Below are 8052 nucleotides of genomic sequence, written 5' to 3'. Positions count from 1 at the left end.
CCCTTCATTCTTCCCCTCCTGCTACATTCTTCTTTTTTTTTTTTCTTTCTTAACATATAATTGCATTATTTGTTTCAGAGGTACAGATCTGAGATCCAACAGTCTTGCACAATTCACAGCACTTACCAGAGCACATACCCTCCCCAGTGTCCATCACCCAGTCACCCCATCCCTCCCCAACCATGATGTTTTGAGAGTCATCTAGATCATTGTACCCATCAGCAGTTTGTGCCTTTTTTCTTTCTTTCCACTTTCTATTACAAGAATTTTCAAATATAAAGTTGAAAGAATAATACAGTGAACACCTATAAACCTACTACCTAGATTCAATAATTGTTTCCATTTTGCTCTATTTTAAAATGATGTATATACATAGGCATATATTTGCTGCACCATTTGAAAGCACGTGGTAGACACTGACACTTCCCCTCTAAAACTTTACATGTATTACCTAAGAATGAGGACAACTGAGAAGCATGTCACACTGAGAAAGTTGACATCAATTCTCAAGTGTCATCTACTACCCATCCATTTGCAAGTGTCCCCTATTTCAAAGAAGTCTTTTGTAACCTTTTACCCACTTGTCACCGTTTTGTTTCTAAATTTTTAGTTTGAAATAATTATAGACTCACAGGAAGATGCAAAAAATTAGAGTCTTGTGTACCATTTAACCAGCTTCCTGCAGTGGTGACATCTTATATAGAGCTGTAAGAGAATATCCAAACCAGGGCACTGACCTTGGTACCTTACTATTAATTACACTGCAGACCTTATTCTGTATTCACCATTTTATAACCTGCACTCATTTGTGTGCATGGATGTGTGTATAGTTCTATGCACTTAAATCCCGTGTATGGATCTGTGCATCCACCACCACATCCAAGGAAGGTAACTGTGACCTCATCATGGAAGGACTTTCTATTGCTGCCTCTTTGTACGGACACCCACTCTCACTTCATGCCTCCCTGTCCCCTGGTGATCACTAACCTGTTCTCCAACTCTCTAATAGTCTTATCATTTTGAGAATGTTTTGTGTATGAAATCACACAGCATAGAATTTTTTCACTAAGCATAATGCCCTTGAGGTCCGTCTAGGTTGTCGTGTGTATTCTCAACAGTCCATCTCCTTTAGTGGCTGAGGAGTGTCCTTACACAGATGGACCCCAGGCTAGCCGTCCACCAGCTGAAGGACATTGAATTATTTCCGGTTTTTTGGCGATGATACATAAAGTTGCAAACGTTGATGTACAGGTTTGGATGTGAACATAAGGTTCATTTCACTTGGGTAAATACCTAGGAGTGGGATCGCTGGTTGCACAGTTAAGTCTAAGTTTATCTTTTTGGGAATCCCCGACCCCTTCTGCTCGCTGGCCGCCCCGCCTTGCATTCCCAGCAGCACGTGTGACAGTGGTCTTTGCTTTGCAACCTGCCCGTCCTGGCTATCATCCTCCTTTTTTTTTTTTTTTCTCATTCTAGCCATTCTAATATATGTGTAACGGTATCTCGCATAGCTTTTAAGTCATAAATAAGACTGTTATAACTTCTTAAAGCCCTCCAGTGGCTTCCCATCAATGGCTTCCCATTGAATAAAATTCAAACTCATTTCTGAGGCCTTCCCAGACCTCTTAGAGGCTCTGTCTCTAGCTCTGCTCCAGCCCCAGCGACCGCCTGTTTTCTCTAATGCCCTGAGCTAGTTCCTCCTCCAAGGCTTTTCGCTTGTGGTTCCTTTTGCCTAGAATGTTCTTTTTTTTTTTTTTTTTTTAAAGATTTTATTCATTTATTTGAGAGAGAGAGAATGAGAGAGAGCACATGAGAGAGGGGAGGGTTAGAGGGAGAAGCAGGCTCCCCGCTGAGCAGGGAGCCCGATGCAGGACTCGATCCAGGGACTCCAGGATCATGACCTGAACCGAAGGCAGTCGCTTAACCGACTGAGCCACCCAGGCGCCCGCTTGCCTAGAATGTTCTTGCCTCAGGTATCCACAGGGCTCATTCTCTCCCTCTCTAACATCAGCTTCTCAGAGAAACTTGCTGATGGTCAAAATAAGCCCCATCCCTGCACTCCCCTTCACAATTCTCTTACCCCATTTTGTTTTTCTTCATGGCACTGACCTCTGCTTGGGATAATATACAACAGTCACTGAATCAGTTGCTGTCTGTCTCCATCCTGAGGGCACGGATTGGCTGTTGGAGGACTGTCTCCACTGCTCAGCACAATGCTTGGCACAGAGGAAACACTCGATAAATACTCGCTGAATGAATGTGTATCAGAAACTCTGACCCTGGGCGCCTGGGTGGCTCAGTTGGTTAAGCGACTGCCTTCGGCTCAGGTCATGATCCTGGAGTCCCGGGATCGAGTCCCGCATCGGGCTCCCTGCTCAGCGAGGAGCCTGCTTCTCCCTCTGACCCTCCCCCCTCTCATGTACTCTCTTTCTCGCTCTCTCAAATAAATAAATAAATCTTTTAAAAAAAAAAAAGAAAGAAACTCTGACCCTTTTCTCATCCTCCTGACCCACCTTTTACTCATCTGGCATCCTGGCAACCAGCTGGGAGCAGGTGAAAACCCCTTGGCTTAGCTGCTCCCCATGGCTCTTGCCTTCTGCCCAGGGCTTCTCTCTGACCTCGAGCACCACGGTCTGCTGGTCTGGGGAGGTTAATCCTGCTGGGGCAACCGCTGATCAATGGAGCTGGAGTTGGGAGATATTTGCTCCCTTCTCTGACACTGGGTGGAGGCTCTGAGGTGCACTCGGCCGGTCCCTGCAGGATGGAGCCCCAGTTCCCCGCAGCAGTGACCAGCTCCAAAGCACACCATGTCCTGGCTTGGTCCCATCTGCTCTCCCCACTCCCCTGCTCCTGTCACCTAGAATCAGGTCTATAAGTGACTTGCAAGTAAGCTCTTTCCCTGCTTTCTTTCCCTGCAAAGAGGTAGCAGGGATGGAAAAGAGCTCAGATTAAATTAGAACAAATATATGGAGCCTGTAGTCTAGTGGGAGAGACAAATAGTAATTAAAAAAAGGAAACGATTTAAATAACTACGGTTGAAGGGATAGATTTTTCAACAAATGATGCTGGAGTAACTGAATATCCAAAAGGAAAACAGTGGATCTCAATCCCTACTTCACAACATACTTGAAATAGATCAAAGAACTAAGTATTTAATGAAGAAAAACTATAAAACTTCTAGAAGAAAGCATAGGAGAAAATCTACATGACCTTGGGATAGGCAGAGTTTTCTTAGATCACAGGTAAAACTAATCATAAAAAGGGGCGGAGACAGCATTAAGAATATGAAAAGGTAAGTCACAGAATAGAAGAAACTTTTGCAATACATATTTTTGACAATAATTTGCATCCACAACATACAGAGAAATATATAACTCAATAAGAAGAAGGCAAACAACCAAATTAAAATATGGCAAAAGATTTTAGCGAATAGCTTAGAAGAAGATATACAAATATTCATAAGCACATGAAAAGTTGTGCAATAGTACTAGCCATTAGGGAAATGTAAATTAAAACCACAGGATGACACCATACACCCATTAGAATGGCTAAAATTGAAAAGACTGGTAGTAAGTGTTGACAAGGACCCGGACCAACTGGAATTCTCATGCATTGCTGGTAGGAGTGTGAAATGGAAAAGCACTTTGGAAAGAAGGTTGGCAGTAACTTATAAAATTACACATACACTTACCATCTGCCTAGCGATCTCCATTATAGTTATTTACCTGAAGGAAATAAAAATGGATGTCCACACACCAGACTTGTACCAGAATTGTCAAAGCAACTTTATTTATTTTAGCCCCAAACTGGAAATAGCCCAGGGGTCCATCAACAGGTCAATAGATACATTGTGGAATATTCACACAATCGCTTGGAACTCAGTAACAGAGAAACAAATACTGATAAGCACTACAACAGGAATAAACCTCCAAAACATTAGGCTGAGTGAAAGAAGCCAGATAGTAAAACACATACCATATGATTACATTTAAATAAAATTCTAGAACAAGCAAAAGGAAGCCATGGGAACAGGAAGTAGAGAAGCGGTTGGCTGGGGCTGGCCCTGGATGGGTAGGGGGCGGGGGATATTGACTGGAAAGAGCAATCAGGAAAATTGAATGGGTTTTGGAAATACTCTATATCTTGAGTAGAGTGGTGGATATATGGGTATTTGTCAGCACTCATCTAACGGTACACCTTTTATTTATGCAAATTCTACCTCAATAAGGCTGATTTTGTTTTTGTTTTTTTTTTTTAAAGATTTTATTATTTGAGAGAGAGAGAGAGAGAGCATGAGGCGGGGAGGGTCAGAGGGAGAACCAGACTCCTCGCTGAGCAAGGAGCCTGATGCGGGACTCGATCCCGGGACTCCAGGATCATGACCCGAGCCGAAGGCAGTCGCTTAACCAACTGAGCCACCCAGGCGCCCGATAAGGCTGATTTTGAATGAGAAAGAGCTATAGCTTTGTGACAGGTGCTCCAAAGGGAAGAGAATATGGTATTATAAGAGAGAAAAATGGAGAAGGAAGACTACTTCTGATTGCTTGGGCAAGGAAGGACTCTCGAGGAGGGGACACTGGAGCAGAGATCTGAATGTCAAGATGGAGCCAGCCATGGAAAGATCTAGGGGAGGGCATTCTAGGAAGAGGTCACTGCAGGAACATAGACCCAGAAGCAGGAAGCAGTTTGGTGCTCTCGGCAACAGTCCGAAGGCCAATGTGACTGGGTGAAGTGGGTGGAGCAGAGAGTGGTAGGAGGCAGGGTGGAGAGGTGGGCAGGAGCCAGATCTTGAAGGACCTTATCAGCCCTGATAAAGGTTTGGAATTTGAAATGAATAAAATGCACATCCCTGTGTGGGTCTAGTAGGGCAGAAACACATAAGCATATAAAGGCAAAATAGGGTCATGGGTGATATATTTAGGGAGTGTAAAAGGAGGGATTACTCAGCGCTACTGGGAAGGCTTCCTAGAGGAGGTGACATTTCAGTCGAGATTTAAGGAAGAGTAGCAGAGGAGAGAGGATATTCCAGTGGAGGGTACTGTGTCTATAGAAGCCCAGAGACATGCAGCCCCATGGAACATTTGAAGACCTAAGCATAATGTCAGTCTAGCTGGGGTTTTCTCTGTAGGGTAGGCATGGAAGTGGCAGGAGATCTGAAGCTGTAGGGACAGACTTTTGAACCCTGCAGAGGATGGAAAAACCCTAAAGAATTTTAAGTAAGGAAGTATTAGGGCCAAGTCTACATTTCATTTTAAGATTTTATTATTTATTTGTCAAAGAGAGAGGGAGAGCACAAGCAGGGGGAGCAGCAGAGGGAGAGCAAGAGGGAGAAGCAGGCTCCCCGCTGAGCAGGGAGCCCGATGTGGGGCTCGATCCCAGGACCCCGGGATCATGACCTGAGCCGAAGGCAGACGCTTAACCAACTGAGCCCCCCAGGCGTCCCTAAATTAACACTGCAAATGAAGCCCTCCAGAATGGGCAGGTGGAGAGCAGGACCACTGGTTGTGGAATGAGAACACGGGGAAGGCCTGAACAGGGGCAGGCGGGGCAGGGAGAAGGGCCGAACTCTGTGAAGAGGTGACTGGGCCTGTCCTGAAGCTGGGGGACCACGTGGTTTCTGGCTTGGAGGCCTGGCTCCCCTGGGGGATGATGAGTTAAGTAGGACCGATGAGGAGAAGCAGGTTGAGGAAAAGATATGCAGTTTGAGGCACCAGGGGGCCATCGATGCGGACTTGAATGTGCACCTGCTCCCTCACAGGGCTCATTACCTGAAGATCCCTAGGCCCTGGTCCCAGGGAGTCAGAAGCAATGGGTCTAGAATGGAGCCCGAGAAACTGCATATGTACAAAGGGCTGAGGGCCACTCCCACTCTGATGCTGGCAGACGCAGTTCGGCAATTCAGGCAAAGGCGGTGTCTAAAATGGGGCTCGGGCTGGAGTGAGAGCAAAGGTAGCTCGTGTCTCCACTGCGGCAGCTGCAGAATTGCAAGGGAGTGGCCCTGGTCATCATGTATAACTCCTGATTACGTGTCCAGGGAGCCACAGAAACTAGGGGTGGGGCCAAGGCTGAAGCACAGGTCTGCATACGCACCCTCTCCTAGGTTGTAGATGGGGGTGGGTATGGGGGTGATTCACGGAGGCCGTGGTGAACTCTGTGTGAGTTCCTCGAAGAGAGCAGCTTCTACTCTGTGCACCAACCAACCTTCACTGCAGCTCTGCGAGCTTGGTCCTATTATTATTTCCATTTTACAGATGAGGGAACTGAGGCCTCAAGAGGTTTAGTAAATTGTTCTGGGTCCCAAAGCCAGGATGCCCAGGAACCCGGGCTGGAACATGGGCCTCTGGACCTTTCGAACCATAGCATCGCCCTGCCTCCACAAGTGGGAGAGGTCACTTTTTCTCTTAATCTTAAATGATCTTCCAAGCAAGGGAGGGGGGCACAGTACAAGTTTTCTTTGTCTCGTCCTATTCAGAAAGTATGTATGTCCTGGGGGCCTGGGTGGCTCAGTTGGTTAAGTGCCTGCCTTCGGCTCATGCTTATGGTCATGGTCATGGTCCCGGGGTCCTGGGATCGAGCCCAAGCCCCGCGTCGGGCTCCCTGCTTGGCGGGGAGTCTGCTTCTCCCTCTATCCCTCCCCCCTGCTCATGCTCTCGCTCACTCTCTTACTTGCTCTCTCGCTCATAATAAAATCTTTAAAAAAGAAAGAAAGAAAGAAAAAATCTAGGTCCTTGCTTCGTGTGTTTTCCAAAGGGCCTCATGGTGCAGACGGAGTTGTGAGGTCCCAGCTCACAACTGATCCCATCTCCCAGCACTGCCACCCACCTGCCTCCCGCAACAGAAGGAGGTGGTTGAGGCGGCGGCCGCGGCAAATCTGTCCCCAGCGCCGCGCAGTCCCGTTTGGCTGCGATGAAATACTCACGGCATATGGCTGCAAAGCTACTATCCTGAGAGCGGGCAGGAATGGGATTTTTCATGTGCCAGATTTCACTCCCTCTCTGAAACAATTCTTGTAGTAAACAGAGGTTTTCTGATCTTAAGATCTGGAGGATGGGAATTCCCTTACACCTTTTAAGTAAAACTATCCTCTTGCAGAGTTTCATTCTATTGATGGTGCAGATGTTTTTTAAAACATTAAAGCTCTTCTGGGTTCCCTCCCCTCCCCCAAAAGCCAGGACAGGAGGAGGCCAGGCCACCACCAACTCTGTTCCGGCCCCAGACCACCCCAGGGAGGAGACCTCCCTATGCCGGTGGCTGTCACCCCTTGGCAAATGGGGTGGGGAAGAGGAAAGGCTTGCTGAGCATGGGAGGCCACGGGGTGGAGGAGGCGAGGAAGGGCCAGGAAGCGAGTAGCATGTGACTTTTAGGAGGAGAATTATTTTGAACCACGTCTTGTGCGCTGACAGCATAATGATCATTATTAGGACCTCAGATGTAACACGAAGCCCGCCCTGAAGTAAAATTTTCCCTTTCAGATAAGCGTGGCTTGTCAACCCACATAGGATGGTTCTCTGCCAACCTCCTCCACACTGGCTGGGGTTGGGGGGGGGGTGGGTTGTGTGGAATGTTCCAGCTGCTTCCTCACTCTTACCTTCCATTAAGGGCTTCGCTTTTTTTAGTAAACAAGCCACCATTTTTCTACCTTAGCCTTATGAAATACTTGTGTGCAAGGACCACAGCTGTTTTTGCAGCTTCCTACCCACACTGAGTTTCAGAGCTGCTATCTGGAGTCTTACCTCCCCAGGGACGCTCTTGGCCACACTGTGACCTCCAATAGAGGGGCAGACCCAGGGCCTGAATTATGCCAGATTATTTTTTGGCTTTCACAGTGTTTTAAAAATCAGTTTTCACATCAAAATCCTGTTTGCGGGCTCCTCTTGAAAACTCAGAAAACCTAGCTGCAGTGGGCCACTTGCCCTGTGACACGGGGCTGAATAATAGTGGCTCCCTTTGCACAGAGTTTGGTCTCTGGTTTGCCAGAGTCCCCACCACTCCCCATCACCCCCCATCCACACCCTAAGAGAGAGTAGTAAAAAGGCAGATACGGAGATAGGA

The 8052-nt window shown here is 47.2% G+C and overlaps 1 protein-coding gene and 1 long non-coding RNA gene across 5 annotated transcripts in view; one reads left to right on the top strand and one right to left on the bottom strand.

Annotated features, from left to right (window-relative positions):
- Positions 1-8052, bottom strand: part of LOC145722453 (uncharacterized) — a 388135-nt gene that overhangs the window by 156448 nt on the left and 223635 nt on the right. The gene's annotated exons all lie outside the window — the stretch shown is intronic.
- PURA (purine rich element binding protein A) overlaps positions 1-8052 on the top strand; it is a 64207-nt gene that overhangs the window by 50852 nt on the left and 5303 nt on the right. The gene's annotated exons all lie outside the window — the stretch shown is intronic.

Source organism: Leptonychotes weddellii, chromosome 7, assembly GCF_054177405.1.
Source record: "Leptonychotes weddellii isolate Sample4059 chromosome 7, ASM5417740v2, whole genome shotgun sequence".
NCBI lineage: Eukaryota > Metazoa > Chordata > Mammalia > Carnivora > Phocidae > Leptonychotes > Leptonychotes weddellii.
The sequence above is the reverse complement of the archived record's forward strand: the minus strand, read 5'-3'. Positions and strand labels throughout refer to the sequence as shown.